General features: G+C 46.7%; 1 protein-coding gene across 1 annotated transcript in view; it reads right to left on the bottom strand.

The window, feature by feature from the left end:
- The window catches only part of LOC138480807 (pre-mRNA 3'-end-processing factor FIP1-like), an 889,709-nt gene that overhangs the window by 574,086 nt on the left and 290,739 nt on the right, over window positions 1-24,884 (bottom strand). The gene's annotated exons all lie outside the window — the stretch shown is intronic.

Raw genomic sequence — 24,884 nt, 5'->3', positions numbered from 1 at the left:
CAATACTTAGTCTCAATCTTTAAGCAAATTTGTTCTATGCTTTGAGGAAAAAATTCTAGTCCATAGCTAATTTTTGGGACAGCTTTCGAATTGTAAAAACGTAACAAAGGTAAAAGAGATTTCAGCATTCAGATCTCCTGTGAAGATTATATGGAGACCTTTGTATTTTATACTCATTTCAACCAAAATAATTACATTTCCTTGATTTTCATACCTAGATGATAAAGGGGGTTAAAATATACATTTAATCACTAGAACAAAAATTGCACCCATTGTATGAGACGTTTCTAAGACCACTACCAAGACTCCAAGAACAGAGGAAATAGTTTCTAGGATTTGTATTCCCACACCGATCTTTACTGCAATAATAAGTCCTCCAAAAGGGCGACCCCTACTAGATTTAATTGCCAATTGGAACCTCGAGTCAAAACCGTTGATATGAAATTTTGAGATCAGCCATGACTCCTGGATACATACAATGCTGTTAGTAACGAGATCTATACATAGCCCTTTGGAGGAGGTTAAATGTGAGTAACCCCTTGAGTTCCAAGATAATAGGGAGATCTTATTCTAAAGTCCCACTAAGATTTTTAAGGTCTGCTACAGATGCCTTCAAAGTTTGAGCCAGCAGTATCCATGAATTGACTTCGTCACCTTTGGGAGGAAGCCAGTTATTTTCGTTGGCTTTTCTCTCTTTCCTATCCTCTCTGACTTCTTCCACCGGTATATAAGGTCCAACCCTGAAATTCCTATTGAACCCTTCTATTCTTTCTCTAGTATCCTCCCTGTTTCCACTCAGTTGTTGTCCCTGCGATTGAGTATTTACTCTCAGGTTAAAATCTTTTACGTCATATCCCAATCTATTCAGTTCTGTGGTTTCTCTTAGAACCAAATTGTGTACCGTACGAGAATGGAAAACCAATCGAACGAAGTTGAAATGATCCAGGTGGATGTGATCCATTAGTTTTAAATCTGCGGATGTTAACAATCTCAGATTAGGAATTTCCCTGAACAGCGACAGAACACAGTTTCTATTCAGACTGGGCGGGCCTCCATAGTCAAATAGGAAAAATAGGAACACACTTTGATAATCATTCATTATAGGTCATCGCCAACATATTTTCCCGAAGTCCTCATTCTGAGGTGGTTTTGGCATAAAATCCTCTGCACGTACGTTTAATTGGGTAGCCTCTCCAGAGAAATCGTTCCCACGATATCCCTCATCCTCCAAAACTACTCCTTGTACGTGTGACTCTTTGTTAAAAGGATCCGGGGGCACTGCCTCATAACTAGCAGTTGCCGTAACCAACGGATAGCCAGTCTCAGGAAAGATTTTTCCTAGAGTTAAATTGGGATGGTGAAGCATAGTTTGTTCCCTCGTGCTTTTGATCAAAGAGACCGAAGATGCATTATCCAGAATGTTACACTCTTCAGTCTTCGCATTATCAGTGAGATCCTTGTTTTGCACTCCTACTCTTAGATCCATTTTTTTAAGGGTGTCGAGTGGAGGGGCAATATTAACCGGTTCAGTTTTTCCTAGGAGTTCTTTATGTTTCACTCCTATGCTTAAGTCAATTTTGTGGATGATATTGTCTGGAGGTGCATCAGATTTAGCTGATTTCGTTTGTTCGTTAAATACCTCCAAAAAACTATTGGGTCCCACCATTTGATCCTTGTCCGTATTTGAAGGGATATTTAGATCAGTATACTTCTCCTTTACCTCAGTTAGAACAGGTATACTTTCCTGAAGTTTATTACTAGGTCCCGGGATTTGTATCCATGCACTTGCGAGACCTTTTGTGGAGGATCTTGCACTCGCAGTTTTTTGGTAAACAAGTGATACTTTTCTTTACTTTCTGTCTCATTTCTTCTTTTAAAGTGTTCGAGGCTATACACACTTTCGTTTCCTTGGGGCATGTTTGAAACTCAATTTCCCGAAAGGGGCCTGTATGATCTTTGTTCTCACTCGAGTCATTCGTACCGGGTGGTCTTGATTTACTGCCCCCTCTCTTAGCCACTTTGCCCCTGCCCAGGGCGTTTCTCTATTACTGATAGGGGTGGATCCTCCAACTTTGGGGGATGACAGGTATTTGTTGTTTGTATTGTGCCCATCAAGGACTTGGGGATTCATCGTCCAACTGTTGAGATCATCATCACAGGACTTTTTATTTTGTCTTGCATTCCGTTTCTCGAATCTCAGCAAAGCACGCCTTTCTGTACGGGTAAGTACCAATATTGGGGTTCCATCAGTATTGGTCGCCCACTCTACTTCTTTATACTTACCGTAGGTTCCGCTTTTACCAACTTCAGTTTCCAAATCTATCAAGTCGGTCAAGTCCGACAGACTGTCGCGTTTTGCATAATCCTCCTAAGAGGAGGACATAGAAGAATCTTCAGTGTATTGCAAAGGTTGCAGAGTTTTAATTGCATCTGTCAAGGAGGTTACCAAGGATATCACTTCACTGATTTTCACAGAGTTAGCTGCCATTTCTTTCATTAAGTGCCTGTCCTGTTCTACATCCCTTATTCCCACGGATGCTTTGATTAATTGATGCCCCATCTGAGAAGTTTATAAATCCTCCCATGTCTTTATTAACATTAGTACCTGCTAGGAGGGTCTGCCCACAAGGCTTGCTAACTGGAAGGGGCTTACATTGAGGACAGGTGGATTTCTTTTGGTCCATTACCATTGAGGCTATTACGTCACAAGTAAACATGGCACCATCCATCTTGTTTAACTTCAACATAATTTCCATAAGTGTGTTTTTCACGGACCTTATTTCCCAATGGGTTTGTTCATGGCCTTTATCTAGTACGTTCAAAATGTGTGTTATTACTGGAAAAGTGTATTCTTCATCCAGAAAGAAATGTTTCTGTTTCAGCAAGTAATCCCTTAGGTCTCATGGTTATAGTAATCTTTTGGGAGTTTGTTACTCTGACTTTCATTCGGATATTGCTGGCTAATTTCTTGGTCTACTTCTATCAACCCAGTTTTCAAAATTGGCACAAGTACAGGGGAACTAGACTTCATAATAGGTAAACCTCTAATGGGCTGGTGCCCAGATGTTAAGCCTACAGTTCCTAACAGAGTCCGAGGTACATTTTCCTCATTGTTAGTCACCTGTGAGTTCTTAAGCATAAAGACATTTTCAACTCCGATAGGCCGGAGCTGAACAGGTGTGGATGATGGACCTAGCGAGAGACTAATCCGTCTGCTCAGTTCCTCCTCAATGGCAGGGGCTATTAACGAGCAGTCAGATTTTATTTTGGAACTGTTCATGCATTATACCATCTATAGAGGAGTCTTAGTTACCCATACTTCCCTCTCCCATGTCACTATGTTCTCCCATTGTTTGGTGCCTACCACTCATTTCCTTTAGGGTGTAGGTTGAGAGAGTGATGTCACTAGTGATGTTCATTAGCTCATCCTGTTGCACGATTTCTTTTCTTTTTCTATGTTTCCGGAGTTAATTTCCGGGCTGCCCTGAAGTTGGGCTACTACATCATTACCTAGACATTCTGCGCCTTCAGTGGCTTTTTCTTTGATACAAGAAATTTCTAAATCAACTATTTCTTGTTCGTCCATGTTCCTTTGTGGAAGGGAGCCCGTAAGCTGTCGACCGCTCCTAAAACCATTAACTATATTCTCACCGGATTTCCGTATCAAGTGGAGAATAAAATAATTATCAGAGTTTATGGCCTTAATAGTTCAATACACAAGATCAATGTCTGTTTGCTATGATAAGTGAATTTACCTCTGTCATGCGAATGTCCGGAGGCTCTTAGCCTGCAATAATGTCACATATAGCACTCATGTAGCCCACAATAATGGCAACTAACACCACTTCTGGAATTTGACTGCTAATTACAGTCTAAATAGCATTTGCAAACAGATTATTCATTTCAAAACTACACTTTAGTCAATGACCAGCACCCATAGTGCATATGTTATGTTATGTTATCGGTACTTGTATAGCGCACCGTCACCAACGGAATTGGTCCCCAGGCGCTCTGGCGGATCTGTAAACAGGAAGGGTGGGGTAGGGTTAGTCAGGAGGAGGGGAGAAGGAGAGTGGGAGATGTGGTGTGCTGTTGGCAGCTTCAGCTCGGTATACACCGAGTGCTGAGCTTTGGTGCTGTATCGGATCGGATGAAGGCCTCGAGTGCGGTGGCTGAAGTTTATGTGTTGATGTGGTGTGGTGTGGTAAAGTGTGTGCGGATTGCTGGGAGAGAGATGGTTGTGTGGTTTTGTGTGGGTTTAAGTATGCAGAAGATTGAGGGTTGAGTTTGTGGGGTCTGTATCCAGGTTCAGGTACTTATGATTCCGTTAGAGTTGTATACCTGTGGGTTCGGATGTTGCTGGTTCCTGGTGGCCGACTCGATTTGGTGGTGTTGCGCTGATCCAACTGTATCCTACTGAGTATAGTTTGGATCGGTGGGTGCGTCTGAACCTAATCTTCAGGTGTGGTACCGGGTGGGTGATATCTATTCTTAGGTGATCTAGTGTGACCCTGGTCGGTTAAGGGTTTAAGTGGTTCAGGGTTGCGGTCATGTTGAAGTGTTGTCCTAGTGGATCCGTCTTGGGGACCGTGTGCATTAGACGTTCGTATCCCTCTGTTGTGACTGATTCTTAGATTTCCGAGGGGTGAACATCCTTGAGAATGTTTAGTTGTAGTTTGTGTGGTGGGGCATTCTGCTTCTTGCTTTCTATTGGTGGACCGTGTGTAGTAATGGAACATTCTGTTTCTCACCCATAGAATTGGGCCCGTGACGCAGTGGTTCCTTTCCCGCTCTAAGTTCGTTCTAAAGGCTGTTGGGGAAGGTCATAGTTCGGTCCTGGTCCTCTTGATGATTCGTTCTAGTCTTTCTGTCTTAGTTTGCTAAGTTTACTGTCTTTGGTCGTATTGCGACTGTCTTCCGTTTGGTCCTTGGTATGCCGTGGGATATTTACCTCCACGTTTCCCATTGATTGATCGGTGCATATCACGGTCGCTCTATGTTCGTTGATGTTTTTTGGTATGTTGGTGCCCCTGTGACCAGTCTTTCTAGTTATGACGTGAAGAGCCAGGTTTTTAGTAATTTCCTGAATAATAGGTGGTTTCTTGTGTTACGTATGTACTTTGGACGGTCGTTCCAGGTTTTCGGGGCTTGGTGAGAGAAGGAGGATCCTCCAAGTTTTCTTTTGTTGTAGGACTTCGGTTCCAGGCGGATGTCCATGCTTGATCTGAGCGTTCTTGTTGGTTGATGTAGGCACAGTTTGACTCCTAGGTACTCAGCGCCTTCGTTGTGAACTGCTCTGTGCGTAATGCACATTGTTTTGAATTTTATTTGTTGTTTTATTGGTAGCCAATGTAGTGTTTTCAGTGCTGGTGCGGTGTGTTCTCTTCGGGGTAGTTTCAGAAGTAGTCTGGCTGCCGCATTTTGTATGCGTTGTAGTTTTTTTAGGAGTCGTTCAGGCATGCCTAGGTATAGGCTATTGGCGTAGTCTACTTTGGACATGACGAGGGCGATGATGGTGGTCGTTTTGTTGGAAAATGATAAGAACGGTAAGATTCTCTTTGCCGCTCGCAGGAGGAAGAAGCATTTCTTGAGGAGAGCGTTTACTTGTGGCTCTAGCATGAGATTATTGTCCATCAGAACCCCCAGATTTTTTTACAATCGCCGAGGGTGCTGGGGTAGTCCCGAGTTCCCTTGGCCAAGGGATGAATTGGTTTTCTCCTCCATTTTTGGTGATAATCATTATTTCAGTTTTGCTGGGTTGATTTTGAGGGAATTGGAGTTCATCCAGAAGAATACATCGCAGAGGCAGTTTTCTAGCGTTGTTTCTTTCTGGGTTGTCTTGTATTTTGAAGATTATTTGTATATCGTCGGGGTAGTTGTAGCAGGTGAGGCCGTGGCTTTTGATGATTCTGATAAGTAGATACAGGTAGATGTTGAATAGTAGCGGGGAGAAGGAGGATCCTTGTGGTACTACACAGGTGGCATCTCAGGCTGGATTTGAAGGGTTTCATTCATACAGTTTCCGTTCTGTTTGTTAGGAAAGATTTGATCCATGGTAGGGCGGTGTCTGTTATTCCAAGTGCTTCTAATCTCGTTATGAGGGTGTCGTGGTCGACTGTGTCAAATGCTGCTGATAGGTCTAGCAGTATCAAGGCAGAGCTGTTGTCAGAGTCTGCGTTGGTTTTTAGATCGTCCCATATTGAGAGTAGAGCCGATTCCGTTCCTCTCAGTGGTCTGAAGCCAACTTGTGCCTGGTCTAGTAGGCCGTGCTCTTCTATAAACTCTTGGGTCGTTTTGTATATGTACGTTTCGAGCAGCTTGGCTGTATACGGGATGTTGGAGATAGGTCTGTAGTTGGAGAGGTCCCCTACATTTCCCGCTGTATCTTTGAGTAGTGGCCTGATGTATGCAGATTTGAAGGCTTGTGGCACTTTCCCCAGTTGCGATGGAATGGTTGAGGACGTTCATGTGATATTCCATGGGTGTTCCTTGTTTAAGAATTGATTTGTATATGTCTGGTGGGCATGGGTCATCGGCAGACCCCGAGTTGTTGCTTTCATTCACCAGTTTGATGAATGTCTCCACTGATATTTCTGGAAAGCTTCGTAGTTTGCTTGGGTGCTCCTCCCAGGTGTAGGTTGGGGTCAGATCAGACGGTCTGCAATGAATGGTTTGTTGGATGTTAGTGATTTTGTTTTTGAAGTAGTCTGCAAGGTCGTTGCAGAGTTTCGCAGACAGAGTTGGTGTGTAGTAACATCGTGGAGAGTTTTTGATTTCGTTTATGATTTTGAAGAGCTCTTTTTGGGTGTTTGGTGCTTCGAAGATTCGGTTGTCGTAGCGTTTCCTCTTCGCTTTTTGTATTTCCTTTTTGTAAGCCCGGTTGTGTTTTAGGAATTTCAGTTTGTTCGCCGCGTCGTTTTGTTTTCTCCAATCAAGTTCTAGTCTTCGTTTTTTTCTTTTCATGGTGCAGAATAATGTGGTGACCCATTTTGCCATATACCGTTTATTAGAAGAAGCGAAGGGTTTTTCTTTGGCGATGTTGTCTATAGTAGTTATAATCCAGGAATGCAGCAGGGTTACTTTTTTGTCCGGGTCATCTTCTTCCATGAATGTTGAGTGTGGTTTGTTTAGCTCCAGGAGTTCATGCAGGTTCGAGTTTTTGATGGTTCTCCAATTTCTTCTCATGGTTTTCGTCGTTTTGTCCGGTTGATAGTTTTTTGGCCTGGTCATTTTGATTACGAAGGGGATGATGAGGTGGTCGCTCCAGGGTATTTGAATTGGGGGTGCTGTGGTGAGGAGCAATTTGTTGGCGAAGATTGCGTCAAGTGTATGCCCTGCCGAGTGGGTTGCCCCTTTGACTAGTTGTTGTAGGTTCATTGCTGCTAGTTGGCTGGTTAGCGATTTTTGTATGGTTGCGCTTTCTCCTTCAAACCAGATGTTGAAATCTCCTAGGACTATCAGGTGATTGTGTTTGATGGCTAGGCCGGTAATTGCTTCTGTGAAGGAGTCTACGAAGGTTGCATCATAGGTTGGTGGTCTATATATTAGTACGAATTTCAAGTTTGTTTTGGATGTTACTGCTAGACGTATGATTAGGGATTCGCATTTATCGATGATTAGCGGGTCTTCCAGTTTGATATCCAGGTGTTCTTTGTGAATGATTGCCAGCCCTCGCTCTCTTTTAGTTTTTCTGTTTGATTGGACGCATTTGAAGTATTCAGGTAAGCAGTTGTTGAGGGTGATCTTGCAATTGTCGTCTAGCCAGGTTTCTGTTACAAATAGGATGTCAATGCCTCCGTCGCAGAGCAGATCGTATATCTCAGTGGCATGTTTCGACATTGATCTTGCATTGATGAGGCTGCAGTGGATCTTATTGGTGTGGTTTTGCTTGTTGGTTGTACCTTGTTTTGGTTTGTGGTTGTTTGGTTGCGGTGCATCATTGTTGGCGTTGATTGTGGGTGGATGAGGATCAGCGAAGATTGTATCTTCATTGTAGGAGGGCGTATGAGGATCAGCGGAGGCTGCATCTTCATTGAGGCAGTCTGCTAGATTGAAAGCTTGGCTGTTCAGTGGTGTTGCTTCTACGTTTGTGCTGGTTTGGTGAAGGTCCATGAAGGCTTCTTCTTGGTCAGTTAGGTTCATGTTTGGGTTGTTGGTTATAAGACCTTCGTCTTCGTTATGTCCGGTATGGCGCGGGTGTTGGGGGTGTCCTTCTGTTCTTGTGATGTATGGGGTCGCACTCTGGCCACCTTCTTCGGTGTTCCTGTCTTTTTTGTGGTTGTCTCGGGATTTTCTTTGTCTGTCTTGATGTCTGTGTCGTTGGGGTATCCTGGTTCTGGGGTTGTTGCAAGGTATGGTGTGAGATATAGGGAGTATTCCCTTTGGGGTTTTGTTCTGGGCGTTTTGGTTTTTGGCATTGTGTTTCTTCTATATGAGGTTGTTGCTTCGGTGATAGGTTGGATTTGTGTGCCCGTTTCCAGTGCAGCCTTGTCTTGTGCCCTTTCTCTGCGTCCTTTTCTGGTCCGGAGCATTTTGGTGCTCAGTGCGGAGGTGCCGGTTGTGCGGTTGGCTGTGATGGGAGTGCTGGTGTTTCTTCTTGTATTGGTATGCTTGGGAGCGCCGTCTGTTCTTCCGGTGGGTCGGTTTGTGTGTCCTCCGAGCGCTGTCTGGTGGCATAGCGCATATAGCGTTGTCGAATGAGGGAGGCGAAGCCTCTAAGCTTAACATTGTCAGTCATAGCAGGCTACGCGACCTTGATAAGCTAACCAGTTTAATTCCGGTCGTCGACCCTCTGACTCGTAAAAATAAGGAATGGAAAAGTTACTCACAAAAGGTTGCTAGCGTCCTCTGTTTCGAGTGCTTTATTTATTGGAAGAAACAATAATAATGGCCCCCTCACCACCTCACCCCGAGCAGCGAACAGCAAACAGTCGCTACTTAGGAGCTACGCAGGAGCGCGCAGCTTCTGGGTAATGTAGTTTTCTCAGTGGCGGAGGAGGGGCCAGGTCATTTAGTGCCAATGAAAGGAAATGAAAAAGTCCACAATGATTCCAGAGGTACTGCAGAGGCGTCTCACAGCAAACAGACGCTACTTAGGAGCTACTTCGGTTCGCGCCTTTTAATATAGGCCTGTACCACACAAGTTGCTAGAATGACTGAGCAGCCAGGCATATGTTAAGAGGGGTAATGCGAGTTCTAGAGCTGTACAATGAAATCAGTAAATACAAGTATCCAAGTAAACACTTACACACTTAAAGTTATATAATATATTATTTATACACAAAGATATTTTAAGCATTCTTTAAAAAGCAGTAATTAACTATAACATTAATCCCAAGTTAGGGTTCAATTAAAAAAAAAAAGAGCACAATAAAGCAGGTGAGTAATTCATTCATATGTTACACATGTTCCAGCACCCAGAGGTGACGTCAGTATAGCACGTATTTTGTATCACCTTTGCAGTATTGAGATATTAAAGGAGGGAAAGTTTAGGGTTAGCTCAGAACAGGCTGGGATTCTAAAAACAGTTTGATTCTCCCAAAGGGATGCAGGCAGTCTATTATCCCAGCATTAAAGTGTTAAACATTTAAAACCTGTAAGGGAACACGCACTGCCAAAGCCAATAGGGTCAGAAGCAGGCCTTTAGGGAGCCCGGACAGCTGAAGTCAAGGGGCAAAGTCAAAGTTATGATGCTCTTCTTCGAACATTTTTCTTAAATAGTCAGTGCTCAAAAAGAAATCACAGCAACTGAAGAGCGGTCACCTTCAAGAAGCACAAGCTGAAAGGCCAAGTGAGCTCAGGTCAACTCAGTAGGGTTAAATAGCACTTCCAAAGGTAGGAAGCACCCCCAAATGATAAAAGGATAATATACCCCAAGCCCCACAGTACCTTTGAACGGAAGAAGTTGTTCCAGCTGGATGCTTTCTGGATGCAATGCAGCAGACCCTTGTTCCTGGTCCCTGGCCATGGTGATGAAAGGGAGGACCTCTGGCGGGCTCCTTCGGCAGCACTTGAGAGAGAGAGACTCAGCAGACATGGATGTCTGAATTCATCAGCTCTTTGTGGTTTTGGTGCCTTTTCCTCAGCGCCAAAGAAGAACGAACAGCTCTGGTTAAAAGTCCCTTGATCTCTCGGTCCTGGATGCAAATTTCCTGCTTCTGTAGGGTCCTCTGGATGCCCGCAAAGATTTGGCTGGTTTCAGACGGCGCTCTCAGGTGGTCGAGGTACCCCGGGTATTGGGGTCCCCCGACCATCAGTTGGTCCCACCCGCCTACCGGAGGAAGTTGTCCTTTACAGGTCTTCCCTGTCGATTCAAAAATGGGGTCAGCACAGCTGTAGGGCTTCACCGGGCACTTTGCCGTCCATGGGGGTGCTGCTGGCGTCTTCTCATCTTCTGCTTTGGATGTTGTCCTCCAGTGGTCAACTCTCCTCTTAGTCCCAAAAGCCTCACTTTCTATGCAAGTTCCCATTCATTCACAACCCTAGGCTGTCAATCACACAGCAGGGCGGCTGTCCTCCAGTGCAGCCAGACGGCCAATTGGAACTGGTTTCACTCAGACACACCTAGAGACAAAAGGACAGGGAAGTTTCGGGATCCTCCCTCACTTCCTGGCTTTCCAGACACACAACAGGACTCAAACATGATGCAAACAAAAGACTAAAAGCCCAGAAGAAACTAACAGGAAATTGCAAAAAAAGAAGATGGGGCCTTTTTGAGAAAATGGCCCCACTTGGGTGCAGCAACAGGTCATTAGGTAGTAAAAAAGAAAACACTGCCACCAGTCATTCAAGTGAGTTAGTGTAACAAAATGTTACATGGGGAATGGGTTAAAGGAGTTACTATGTAACCCCCAAGCACTCCACATAGGGTGGTGTGTGCTAGACCCATAAAGTAAAGGTAATTAAGACGAGGGTCATCTTACTATTCTTGGGAACAGTAGTTTACACAAGAAAATGTAGTTAAACATTAAGTAAAGTACATGTGACTTCTCAGTGGCACTGCACAAAAGGTGTGGTGTGTCACAATGCAAAAGCAGAAGCCTATGGAGTTTACCAGTCTCCATAAAACAGTAAGGAACACAGAAAATCATAGTCAGGAAAGCACATGAGTGAGTGAGAAAAAAGGTCCCACTCACTCAGAGTAGAAATGTAAATGCCCCCAGTCCAGCAAAAGAGCTAGGGGCCTCCAAGTTTAAAGGGAATTGCCACAGAAAGGACAATTCTTCCTAACAAACTTGGAAACTTGGCTCAAGAAAATCCTCATTCACTTCGAAGTTATATAAAAATTGGCATTTAGGGGATCACCAGGGGGCGCCGAGGGCAATGGCTGCCTGAAGCGTTGCTCTGTACTCTGAAGGGAATGAAGGAGAAGATTTGAATAGCTTCCCAATGAAAAAACAGAAGAATACTCCACTGAGACCATTGGGAATCGAAAAACCAGTGTCAAAAGGGGGATTTAAGGTGCGGAGTGAGTGATCGCAGAGGTGACCATCCCCCACCGGGCTGATGAAAATGGCGAACTAAAGCACTGAACATTGAAGACCGGGCCAAGTGGAGCATGTGTGGACATCCTCCGAAGAAAGTGAGACAGCCGGGAGAGTGAAGACCGTGGCTCGGAGGGGAGGTGCTGATCCAGCGGCGGAGACAGTGTGCGAGAAGGCTGCAGGTGGTGTTAGTGAAGTGGAGGCTGTGGATTGCCTGCGCAGTGCGGGGCGACTTCGCGGGGAGCAGCTCTGGGCTGAACCCGTGAGCAGCAGAGGGACAACGATTAGGCGCCAGCAAACCTTCCGTGTGTGTCTCTGGAGGCAGAGACCAATCGGAAGCGCTGCCGAAAGCTGAGCTAGGAGCGTGCCCGGAAGAGCAGCCAGTAGGTCCTCACTACCAACACCGGAGTGCTGTGGTGGCCGGGCTTGGAGGCGTGGGCGAAAGTGCGGCTGCCCCCCTCCCAGCAGTGAAACTCGACGCTGAAAGCCTTGTAAAGGGGCTAGTGGAGCAAGAAGAAGAGTCGCAGAGCAGTAGGTGAAGGCTGAGCACCCAACAAGGAGCGGGAGATGGACTAACGGAGCAGCCAACCTACGGTAAGCGGTTCAAGAGGGGAAAACTCTTGAACTGGCACATAAGGAGCAAAATGGAGGTCCCTAGGCTGGGCAAGAGGAAAAGGCGAGAACAGAGAGGGGACCCAAGTGAAGGGAAGTATTATGGGGTCCCCAAGCCCAGAGGCCGAAGAACCGGAAGCGGTGGTGGGACTTATTGTGAGTGCCACAGAAAGGGAATACTTAAGAAATGAAAGAGACAAGAAAATACTTTTGCTGGAGGACAGGACCTGGCTGGGTCCTGAAGAGAAGAGAGCCTCAAACAGTGAGGTCACCTGAAAGGGTGTGTGATCACGAAAGAAGTCTGCCAGATAGAGAAGAGAAAAATAGGCAGTCCAGTGCCAAATCACCAAATTGAGAAGGAGTTGCTCATGTCAGAAAGTGTGAAAATCGAAAGGACAGTGTGCTAGAATTAAATAACTAGGGTGTTGCTCCCAGCAATATCAGAGGGCTATTGGACAGCACTGGGCTGGAGTGAGCAGCAGAAACACACACGAGTAAGTCGTGGGCAAGACTCGAAGATATGAGGGGTGTCATCCAAAGAGTGAAAGACAGAGAAATAAGAGATAGCTATATGCAAAGCCAGCTCCGGGAGGGGGCGGTGCATAAACTGCAGAAATTCAGAAGAAATCAGCCAGTTGTATCAAAGCCACAGCTAACGTATACAGTACTGGAGAGCATGGCGGTAACAAAGGAAGACATTGCTGGGATCCTGGCTGAAATAAAGGCACTGTGATCAGATATTCAGACGTCCATATCAGAGATAAGAGGAAAAATGGAGCGTATTGAAGGGAAAGTTGAAAACCTAGAAAACAACCAAGCTAATGTGGATCTCAAAGGTGAAACTCAATGCAAGAATGACAGACATTGAATTACGGGAGGAGGAGATCAAATTGAAAATGGACGACTTGGAAAATAGGGAGCATAGATCGAATCTGCGGATTTTGGGGCTGGCGGGGAAGGATGGGGAAACCCCCCCCCAACAAGTGGAGTGTAAGGTCCAGGAGATTATCAATCTCCTATACAAGAACGAGGGAGGAAAATTGGTGGAACTGGAAAGGGCCCATAGGGGCAGGAAAGCGTTTGGAAGAGGTCCGCGCTCAGTAGTGGTTACATTCCAGAGCTACAAGGAAAAGACTGAAATCCTGGCAAGAGCCAAACAGAAGCAAGTAATTGAATATCAAGGATCCAAAATTAAGATATTTCAAGATCTCTCCAGCATGATTCTGGCGAGGAGGAGGGCTTGTAGACCGCTCACAGTATGGCTTTCGGATCAGAAAATTAGATATAGATGGGGTTACCCATTTGACCTCCACGATTTGAATATCGTGGAGAGGACTATAGGGTCACCACCCCAGAGGAGGCCAGCCGGGTCCTAGAGGGACTGAAAGAGGCAAGTGACATGAGAGCTCCGATGGGCCCGCGGGAGGCCGCCAGCTCACAAGCGGAAATGCAAGAGAGGGGCCCACAACAGCAAAGGTGGGAAGGAAGTACTTCAAGCCGAATCCAGTGTCTCCAGTGAAGCCATCTTGAGGAGGATGTGAAAGGTGGCAAATATAGGATATAGACTGCAGAGAGTGCATTAAGAGAACTTAGAGGAAACTGTGAATTGGGAAGGCTAGTTATCGAAGTGTTTCCCTTCAGGAGTGCGGTCACTGTTCCCTGATGGCCCTCAAGTTTGGGAGGGCATCTCCAGGAAGGGACCTTTTACAGCCTATTTGGGCGACGGTCCAGTTTATATGGTTTACTCAAGTTATGATGTTTGTGGGGCTCAGGGGGGGATGGGTGGTGAGGAGGGGGATATTAAAGGAGCAATGCGAGTGACTAGGGGATGGAAACGAATGTGGGAAGCTATTAAGGAATACAACAAGAGGTCATGGGAACTGACGTAGGAACGTCACTACAGGGGGCTCAAAAAAGGGGGGCAGGTACTGAGGGTGGACACTCAATGTTAAAGGGCTTAATTCCCCGGCTAAAAGGTCCCTTGTAAGTAGGGAATTTGGCAGGGCGGATCTGGATGTCTTCTTTACTCAAGAAACAAGGCTCAAGATGGGGGTGGAGAGACCAATAAGGGGCAGAGGAATGGGACAAGTGTTCTGGGCTTCAGGGAAACAAACAGGGGAAAAAGGAGAAGTAGTGCCTAGGATGGTAAGTTCCGTTTTATCATTGTTCAGGCATAGTCCATGTATGGCCATCCATGCCTGATGATGTACACCCTTATTCAGCAAGGCCAAATCCTTTCCATAATCTCCAGAAAGCAGAAGGAGGATCTGGGTATCATCTACATAGTTAGTGTCGGTGATACAGAGATGATCCAGATCATCGAAGAGGGGCTTGGTGAATATGTTGTACAGAGTGGGGGAGACACAGGAGCCCCGTGGGACGCCACAGGTGATTGGTATGGGGTCAGCCGCCGCTGTGGGTGAGAAAACCCTCATGGTTCTGCCGTTGAGAAAGGAGGTGATCCAAGTGATGGGCTCAGTTGAGAAATGGGCTGATGTGTGGAGATGTGTGCAAAGGACAGAGTGATCGACCAGGTTGAAAGTTGCAGACAGATCGAGGAGGAGGAGTAGCCAACTTGGCCGTTGTCTCTAAGCGTATCAATCTGAGCTTTCAGGTCAATGAGAGCAGTTTCAGTCCCATGTTGAGAGCGGAATCCTGATTGTCTGGAACCTAGAAGGTGTTCTTTCAGGTACTTCTGAATTTGTACGTAGGCAACCTTGTCCAGGATTTTTAGTAAAAAGGGAACGGTCGTATTAGGTCTGTAATTTGTGGGCATGGCTGGGTCAAGTGTGGGTTTTTTTTAATAGTGGAAGTACTCAGGATTGTTTCAGATTGGTGGGGATAGAACCAGTAGTGAATTAGTTTCGTGATGAAGGGGGAGAGGTCACGGGCGGCATCCTTGATAAACTGCAACGGGCATAGGTCTCCCTGACAATTGGAGGGTTTCAGAGACGGAATGATTTTTTTCTACTTCAAGAGTCATGACTTTAGAGAAGTTAAAGCGAGTAAGGTCTGTAAGCAAGGGCTTATCTGCTGTTTTTGAAGGGAGAGTGTCATTGAGGGATACTTTTTTACAGGCGATTTTACTTTAGAGGGTCGCAATTCTGTTTGCTAGGGTGCTTTGGATTTCCGAACACCAGTTTTTGCCTTTGGTACAGGTGTCAGGAGGTACTATGGGGGTTTCTTCTTTAAGGATGGAGAATAATTCCTTCATGTTCTATTTCGCAAGGGATATGCGAGAGTCGTAGGAAGTTCGTTTAGCCAGGTAAATTTCTTTTTTGTACAGTGTGGCTAGTTTGGAGAGTTTGAGTTTATTTGCAGCTGAGGGGGATTTTTTCCAAGTGGCCTCACAGTTTCTTTTTTGCTGCCTTAAATTTTTTAAGGAAGTGTGTGTACCATTCATTTAGGTGTGTATTCGGTTTGTTTGGTCTCAATTTAAGGGGGGCAATTAGGTCCAGTGAGGTGGCCATGATCTTATTATATTCTTCGACCAAGGTCTCTGGGTCCAGGTTGTCTGGGAGAGAGTCGAGTGTGGGGAGTAGGTTCGGGATGAGTCTTTCGGCTGTCATATTCTTGTTTCTTGTGAGGGTAGGCGGGGCCCTAATAATGGGTGGGGGTCTGTCGGTAGAAAGCAGGAATGAGACCAGGTGGTGGTCGGTCCAGGCTAGTGGTGAGATGTTTGTGATGTTCGCTAGACAGTTGTAATCGGCAACCCAATCGAGTGTTCTGGCTTTGGAGTGTGTAGGTGACATACTTCTTTGCGTGAAGCCTAGTTCCGAGAGATTATTGACTCTAGTACTGGCAGAGTGATCTTCAGGTTCATTGTAGCCCATATTAAAGTCGCCCAGGGTGAGAACTTGGGTTGAACTTGTGAGGTTACTAGAGAGGATAGTGTTGATATCTTCATCAAAGGTACCAATGTGGCCTGGCGGGCGGTAGATCAAATGGATGTTGAGAGTTTGGGTGTTAGTAAGTGGGACTTTGACTGAGAGCGTTTGGCATGATAGGACATTGGTAGGTGTTGCTAGTCTTATGGTGAGACTGCATTTGTGAATGATGGCAACACCACCTCCACTGGAATTGGGACGGTCTTGTCTGAGGACAGAGTAATTGTCTGGGATTGCCAGCATAAGCATGGGGCCTGCTGCTGGGTGTAGCCAGGTCTCAGTAATGGCAAGAAGGTGAAGGTCTTCATTGAGGATCAAATTAGCGATTTCAGTAGCGTGAGCTACTAATGATCTGGCGTTGATCAAGGCTCCCTTTATTTTGGGGCTGGTTATGTTTTTAGCAGTAGTGGTATAGCGCTTATCTTGTGTTGAATCAAGGGTGGCCTGAGTAGAGGAGCCGAGTGATGGTCTGGGTTTGGAATTTTGGGGCAAGTTAGATTTTTTAGTAGATAAACTAAGTAGGGTTTTGGAGTTCAGTGATGTTGTCTGTGAGCGGGCGAGGGGCTCATAGATTTTGGCTAATCTGGCTCTGAGTCCTAGGTTCCGGTCGATAGTGGAGCGAGGGAGACTGGTAAATTGCAGTGTTTGAGGGTCATTTATATTTGGGTATGCGGACTTGGTATTAGGCATAGCTGAGTATAGCATGTTCTGTAGCTGAGGTGGCTGAGGAGCCATACTGGGCCGTAGTGCAGTGTTAAGGAGGATCAAGATACAGGCAAGCAAATTGGTAATTAATGGACACATGCTCGGTAGTAGTGTCAGGGTAAGTAGGTGCAGTAGACTCAAATGCAAATAGGCAACATCTAAATTTGGAGTGGGCACAAATGATTCAAATGCAGGTGGGCAACATCTAAATTTGAGATGGGCGCGGTTAACTGAAATGCAAGAGGGCACATCTAGAATTAAAGTAGGCACAGTTGACTCAAATGCAGATAGGCAGCATCTAGGTTTGAGCTAAGCACAGATGACTCAAATGCAGATAGGCAGCATCTAGGTTTGAGCTAAGCACAAATGACTTAAATGCAGGTGGGCAACATCTAAGTTTGAGATAGGAGCGATTAACTAAAATGCAAGAGGGCACATCTAGAATTAAAGTAGGCACAGTTGACTCAAATGCAGATAGGCAACATCTAGGTTTGAGCTAAGCACAGCTGACTCAAATGCAGATAGGCAACATCTAGGTTTGAGCTAAGCACAGCTGACTCAAATGCAGATAGGCAGCATATAGGTTTGAGCTAAGCACAGCTGACTCAAATGCAGAAAGGCAACATCTAGGTTTGAGCTAAGCACAGATGACTCAAATGCAACATGGTAGCACTACAGGAACAAATAGGCAGCAATGGGTTCAGAATTTACATTGGTAATTACAAAGGTAGTGTGCAAGGAGCAGGTATAAGATCATAGAAATTGTAGCTAAGGGCAGATGGGATGTGCAACAGAGTGGTAGAGATGCATAGGCCACCTAGGTTCAGTTTTATATATATATATGACAATGCATTACTTACCGAAAAGCATTTCTGATGGTTGTATCTGCTTAAATTCACATGCTGTGCATAGGTCCGACATCCAGTGGTCACTGCAGAGTATTGCATTTTGTTTTTCGTAGTCGAAAAGGGGACGTCGACAAGGCGTGTCTGTAACACTATCCCTATAGTGACGTGCGTTGTACCCACAATCCCTCACGCGTCAAGGTCCCTCTGTTTGTATTTTCTCTGCCCTGAGGGAGCCTTCTATACGTGAGCGAGTACAGAAAAGAGAGAGAGAGGTAGAAAGATGTCTATGTTCCTTGCATCCGAGCGGGGAGGAAGGGTGGGCGCATGTGAATCCAAGCAGATACAACCATCAGAAATGCTTTTACGGTAAGTAATGCATTGTCTTCTGATGTTTGTTAATCTGCTTAGAATCACATGCTGTGCATAGACTAGCGAGCAGTACCCGGAGTTGGCGGTGGGTTATGAAAAGGAACAGTAGAGAAAAGATGTCTTAATACTGCCTGTCCCACCTGGGAGTCAGATCTAGAGTGTGCATCTATACAGTAGTGTTTTGTAAAGGTGTGCACAGAACTCCAGGTAGCCGCTTTGCAGATGGACTCAAGGGGGACATTTGCAATGAACGCTATGGAAGCCCCAGTGTCTCGAGTGGAATGTGCTCTTGGCTTGAAGGGTAGTTCTCACTTAGCAAGAGTGTAACAGAGCGATGCATTGAACAATCCATCTAGATATAGTGGACTTTGAGACTGCATCTCCTTCTCTTCCTGCTGCCACCGAGACAAAGAACTGGTTAATCTTTCTGAGTGATCTGGTTCTTTCCATGTAGAACATGACAGCTATGCTGCTCATGACATCTAGTGTATGCAGACTTTTTTCTCCCAAGCTGGAAGGGTTTTGAAAGAACGTTGGTAGTTCTATTGACTGGTTTACATGAAATTTCGAGATTAATTTTGGTGCAAACCTTGGGTGTGTGCGTAGAACCACCTTATCTTTGTGAACTGTTACGAAGGGGTCTAGAACAGAAAGAGCCTGTAGTTCACTTACTCTCCTAATGGAGGTGATAGCTATTAGGAAAGCAGTCTTAAGAATGAGGTCCTTAAGAGTTGCCTTGTGCATGGGTTCAAAGGGAGGGCCCAGGAGTCTAGAAAGTACCACATTTAAGTCCCATCCGGGAGCTGGGTTAGCTATCGGAGGGTGTATTCTCTTTACCCCCTCCATGAAGGCTTTGATAACTGGTATCTTCCACCACGACACTAAGTTGGGAAGTGGTGTATGCAGAAAGTGCCGCTAGGTGGACTTTAATAGAATTGAACACTAGACCTGAATCCAGTAAATGGGTCAAGTACAGAACAATGTTCGTGGGAGAGCAGTCAACTGGGTTGATGCTCTTACCTCTACACCAGATGACAAATCTTTTCAACTTGCTAGAATAGCAGTGGCGAGTATTAGGTTTTCTGGCTTCCCTGAGGATGTCCATACATCTCTGTGGGAGTTGTAGATGTCCAAATTCTATGATCTCAGGAGCCAGGCTGCTAAGTTCATGGTCTGAGGGCATGGATGCAGTGTCCTGCCCTTGTCCTGTGACAGCATGTTGTACGGGCAGGGAAGTCTCACTGTGGGAGATAGGGACATCTCCATCAAGTGAGCGAACCATGGCTGCCGGGCCCACATTGGGGCTACCAGTATCATGGTAACCTGTTCCTGGTGCATCTTGTGCACCACCTTGTTGAGAAGGGGAGTCGGGGGGAAAGGCGTAAACAAATTTCCCTGACCATTGAATCGACAGACCGTTCCCCTTGGACTGGTTTTGGGGGTACCTGGAGGCGTAACTTTGGCATTGTGAATTCTCCAGTGTTGCGAACAGGTCTATTTCCGGGAATCCCCATTGCGTAAAGACGTCTAAGACGATGTCTTCGTGCAAATGCCATTCGTACTCTTCGGGCAGGGGGAAGTCTCTGCTGAGTTCGTCTGCTAGCAGATTGAATTCCCCTGGTACGTGTTGTGACAGTAGGAACATGTTGTATTTGAGAGCCCACTTCCATATATTCTGTGACAGCTTGGACAGTCCTGGAGAGTGGGTTCCCCCCTGCTTGTTGATGTAGTACATGGCTGTGGTGCTGTCTGTAAGGACCACCACTGTCTTCCCTTGTAGGTGTTCCTGGAAGGCTTTTAGTGCTTTGAACACCGCTAGTAGCTCCAGAAGGTTTATATGCTTGGATGCTACGTTCGGAGTCCAGACTCCGTGAGCAGTTTGATGGGATAGGTGAGCTCCCCCATCCTGTGAGGGATGCGTCCGTGGTTAGAGTGGCCTCCACCGCGGGTGTGGCAAAGGGTTTCCCTATTATCAGGTTTTCCTTTGTCCACCACCGTAGCAAGAGAACCAAGGCATGCGAGACCACCACTAGATCGTCCCATTGTCCTCTGGCCTGACACCACTGGCTGTTGAGCCACTCTTGCATTGGGCGCATTCGCAGGCGCGCGTGAGGTACCAAATAAATACACGACGCCATCATACCTAGCAAACGCATCGCTTTGCGCACCTTCACCTCTCGACCTGCCACATATTGGGGGATCTGAAACAGCTGTTTTGGACCCTCTCGTTGGAGGGGAAGACGAGGCCGTCCTTTGTTCGAATTAACGACCCTAGGAATTGTTTGACTTGGCTGGGGTCTAAGCTGGACTTCTTCTCGTTGATGGAGAAGCCCAGTTGGAACAAAAGGTCTACAGTCTTTTGGGTGTTTGAGAAGCATGTCTCGTAAGAATCCCCCTGTTATGAGCCAGTCGTCGAGGTAAGGGTATACTGGGATGGATAACCTGCGCAGGTGTGCCGCTGCCACTGCCAGAACCTTCGTGAATACCCTTGGTGCAGATGCTATGCCGAAGGGTAGCACTCTGAACTGGTAGTGTTTGCCCTCTATCATGAACCTGAGGTATTTTCTGTGCGCTGGCAACATTAAAATATGAAAGTATGCATCTTTCATGTCCAGTGTTGTCATGTAATCTCCCTGTGATAGCAGTGGGATCACTTCCTGTAAGGTCACCATACGAAACTTCTGGGGTTTGACAAACTTGTTCGCTGGGCGCAGATCTAATACAGGGCGCATGGTTAGATACTTTTTGGGTACAAGGAAGTACACTGAATAAATACCTTCCATTAGCTGAGATAGAGGCACGACCTCTATGGATCCTTTTTTCAGCAGTTGGTCTACTTCTTGGAGAAGGATGGCGAGCTGTTCTGGTGTCATGCGGCGTCCCCTCGGGGGTCTGTATGTTGGGGAACTGTTGAACTCTATACAGTAGCCGCGTGCTACGGTGGAAAGTACCCAGCGGTCTGATGTTATTCCCTCCCATGCTGGAAGAAAGGATGTTAACCGGCCCCCGACCAGCGTTGCATGGGAGGGGACGCGAATCTTCGCGTCACTTGGTGGTGTTGTTGACTTGGGAGCCTCTGGCGGTGGAACCCCGGCCTCTTCCCTTGCCACGACGTTGACCCCTCTGATTGTACTGGCCGCTATTACTCTGGTAGTTGCTGGCAGAGTACTGTTGTTGGTTTTGTTGTTGGTTTTGTTGCTGGCGTTGTCCACGAAAAAAGCGCTTATTACCAAATCCCCCCCGTTAGGAGGTTTAGAAATTTGGTATAAGGTCTTTATAGTATCAAATTCTTTTTTCGCGTTCTCCAGCGCGTCATCCACTGCTCTCCCAAAGAGGTTGGATTCCTCTCTGGGTTTATTAATAAGGGATGATTGTGTTTCCGCCTTAAATCCGGAATTGCGAAGCCAGACGTGACGCTTCAGTAAAATTCCTTGTACCAAAGTTCGGCCAGCCGTCTCTGCTGCATCGAGGGTATTAATGCTTTGATTGACCAGAGAGCCCTCGTTAACTGTAGCCAGTAAACGAGTCCTTAGGGGTTCGGGAACTTCTTCGATGTCCTGTTTGAGCTTAGCCCATTGAGCATCGGCGTATCTTGCCAATAGGGTATTATTATTGGCGATTCTGGTAGAGAATGCTGCAGAGGTGGTGATTCTCTTGGCTAGGGCATACAGCTTCTTCCCCTCTTTATCTGGGGGTGCCTCGCTAGTAGATAGTGGGACTCCTGCCCTTTTTCTGGTGTTGGTCACGACCAGGGAGTCCGGGATTGAGTGACCCTTAATATATAATGGGTCTGATTGAGAGGGAGAGAACAGTTTCTCAATCCTCGGATTGACCCCTCTCACCAATGCAGGAGTGGAAAGAGAAGGTGTAATACGTCTCTTAACTGAGGCGAGGATAGGTATAACCTGGCTAGTTGGGGGTTTTTCTTTGATAATCCTCTCCACAAAATCGGTGTCTGGGGTGACGTCTCCAGTTTCGATTTCGGAATGCGCTGCTGCCTTCTTCAGCAGTGCATTGAAGGTGGGTTGATCATCGACAGGCGAAGGGTTCCTGACTGGTGTAGTTTCAGTAGACCTGATGACTATACTGCTACTGCCTGTGTCAGTCGACCTAGCCGGCGACTGCCAGGGATTTTGGTCGCCCTCGCCTGGGTCTTCCTGGAATCCTTCCTCACCTAGGTTAGTTTCCTCGTGAAAACCTTCCTCATCTTGTTGGTCCTCAACATAGGTGAACTCCTCTTCCGCTTGGAAGGTGTCTTCCTCAGTGGGATTGTAAGAGTTTATGTCCTCCTGTATGGGGTTATAAAACTTCTGGTATTTAGCACTTGGACTCTCAAGGGGTGCCTCCCTTGGTCTCTTGGGCGCCCTGTCTTCTGGGATGGACATGAACCTATCTAGTTTGTCCATACAGGTCTGGAACCTTTCAAAGGTCCACTGAGGTCGGCCAGGACGGTCTGGGAAAGAAAAGGGGGTTTCTTCCTCCTGTAATTGTCTGGTCCTGTCCCATAACGTCAAAGAAAGAGGCTCTTCGCCTTCTGAGTAGCCTTCTTGCTGGCTAGGGCCTTCCGAAGGCGTCAGGAACTGACCTGATCTGTTTTCCGGCGTATCTTTAGCCTTGTGCGCGGTTTTCGGCGTTTCACTCGCCGTACGTCTTTGGCCGTCCTTAGATGCTATGCGCGCGAGGCTTTCAGCGATCATTCTCTCTTCCGAGGGATCAGTCGCTGTCGCACTAGGGAGCGTCGAGCCTTTGCTTGTCGAGTCCTTGGTCGTCGAGTCCTTGTTGGCAACGTGAGCGCTCTTGCGATGCGTGTCGCCGGAAATTTTGGTGTTAGCGCCCTTATTTTTAGAGTGCCCAGTCGCCTGTCGCGGAAGCGGTGGCGGGGAGGGCTGACGACCCTTACGGTCGGTGGAAGACGTCGGTGGGCCCGGCGTCCCCGTTGGTGCTATGGCTGTCTTCGTCTTCGACGAATGTGTGCCTGGGGGTATGTGCTTTGGTGTTTTTCTGTGTGCGTCCTTGTCGCCGGGGTGTTCATCCCCATAAGCTGGGCGTGAGCCGGGCTTGTCGGGGCCGGGGACGGACGACGAGGAGCATGAACGCTCCTTTGAGAGGTCTACAGCCTCCGTTACGGGGGCCGTGTAGTCACTATCCTCGTCACACTCGGCGGCGGCGGCAGCGGGCGAGGAGTCAGGCCTAGGCATAGCCTAGGCCGCCCACCTTTTGACCCTGCGGTCCTTTAGAGTTTTGGGCTTTAGTAATTTGCAGGTCGCACAGCCGTCCTCCTGGTGATCGAGGGGTAAGCAACGGTTGCACCGTTTGTGCTTATCCTTCCAGGTATATTTACCCTTGCAAAGCGGGCAAAACCTAAATGGCGTCCTCTCCATTGCTGAGGGTAATAGGTGTGATTAGGACCTCGAAAGAGAGGGAGGGGAAAGAGAAAGGCATTCTTAAAGAAAAGAAAGAAAGACCACAAAGCCCCACTCTCCCTACTGTGTATGGCCGGCAAGGCCAGGCCACGTGTTCGGCAGCGCCGAAGGATCTCCTCCACTCGTCTTTCCGTCAAAGATCTTGCTCGGCGGAGAAAACGGCTCTGCGTCGAGGGAGGGATCTATCGTTATTGGTATTAATAACAAACGACCAAAGGTCGAAGAATCTATTTGGCAATGTCTCTCGAGAAGCTCCGCATAAAGGCGACCAGTAGCTGGGCGGAAAAAAACAATCTGAGGGACCTCGACGCGTGAGGGATTGTGGGTACAACGCACGTCACTATAGGGATAGTGTTAAAGATACGCCTTGTCGACGTCCCCTTTTCGACTACGAAAAACAAAATGCAATACACCGCAGTGACCACTGGATGTCGGACCTATGCACAGCATGTGATTCTAAGCAGATTAACAAACATCAGAAATATATATATATATATATGGGATACATTACTCACCGTAATCGTATTTCTGATGCTTGTATCTGCTTAGATTCACATGCTGTGCATAGGCCGACATTTAGTGGAAGCTGCGGAGTATTACAGTTTGTTTTTCGAAACTCGAAAATGGGCGTCGACACACGGCGTGCCAGTAATACTATCCCTAGTGTGACGTCCACTGTACCCAAGATCCCTCACGCGTCTAGGATCCTCAGATTGTATTTTTTCTGACATGAGGTAGCATTAGGAGTAGCGCGAGTACAGATAATCCAAGCAGATAGACAGAAAGGTAAGACTACAAGCAATCATGCGTCTTCTCTCAGAGGGGAGGAAGGGTGGGTCGCATGTGAATCTAAGCAGATACAAGCATCAGAAATACGATTACGGTGAGTAATGTATCCCTTCTGAGGCTTGCGGAATCTGCTTAGATCACATGCTGTGAATAGATTAGCAAGCAGTACCTGAAGAAGGAGGTGGGATGTGAGAAGGGTCATGAGCAAATAAGTGTCTTAGAACCGCTTGTCCCACTTGTGCATCTGCCTTGGAATGGGTGTCAATGCACTAATGCTGAGTAAAAGTGTGAATAGAGCTCCAAGTTGCTGCTTTGCAAATGGTATCAAGGGGTACATTTGCAATGAAAGCCAGAGTGGCCCCAATGCCTCTAGTAGAGTGGGCTCTTGGTGTGAAAGGCAGAGTTCTTTCAGAGAGTGAGTAACACAGCTGGATACAGTTAATAATCCACTTCGAGATGGCACCTTTAGAGACGCGATCCCCCTCTCTGCCTGTAGCTACGGAGACAAACAGTTGATCTGTTTTTCTTAGTGGTCTAGTTTTATTTACATAGTAGAGGACCGCCCTACGCACATCTAGGGTGTGTAGTTTCACCTCAGCCGAGCTTTGCGGGTCCTGGAAGAAATCCGGAAGCTCGATGGACTGGTTTACATGGAATTTTGATATAAATTTAGGTGAGAACCTAGGGTGTGTGCGTAAAACCAGTTTGTCTTTATGGACAGTAAAGAAGGGATCCTGCACTGACAGAGCCTGAATTTAACTGACCCTT

Source organism: Ambystoma mexicanum, chromosome 5p, assembly GCF_040938575.1.
Source record: "Ambystoma mexicanum isolate Mex_15411 chromosome 5p, UKY_AmexF1_1, whole genome shotgun sequence".
NCBI lineage: Eukaryota > Metazoa > Chordata > Amphibia > Caudata > Ambystomatidae > Ambystoma > Ambystoma mexicanum.
Note: the sequence above shows the minus strand (reverse complement) of the source record. Positions and strands in the feature narration are given on the sequence as shown.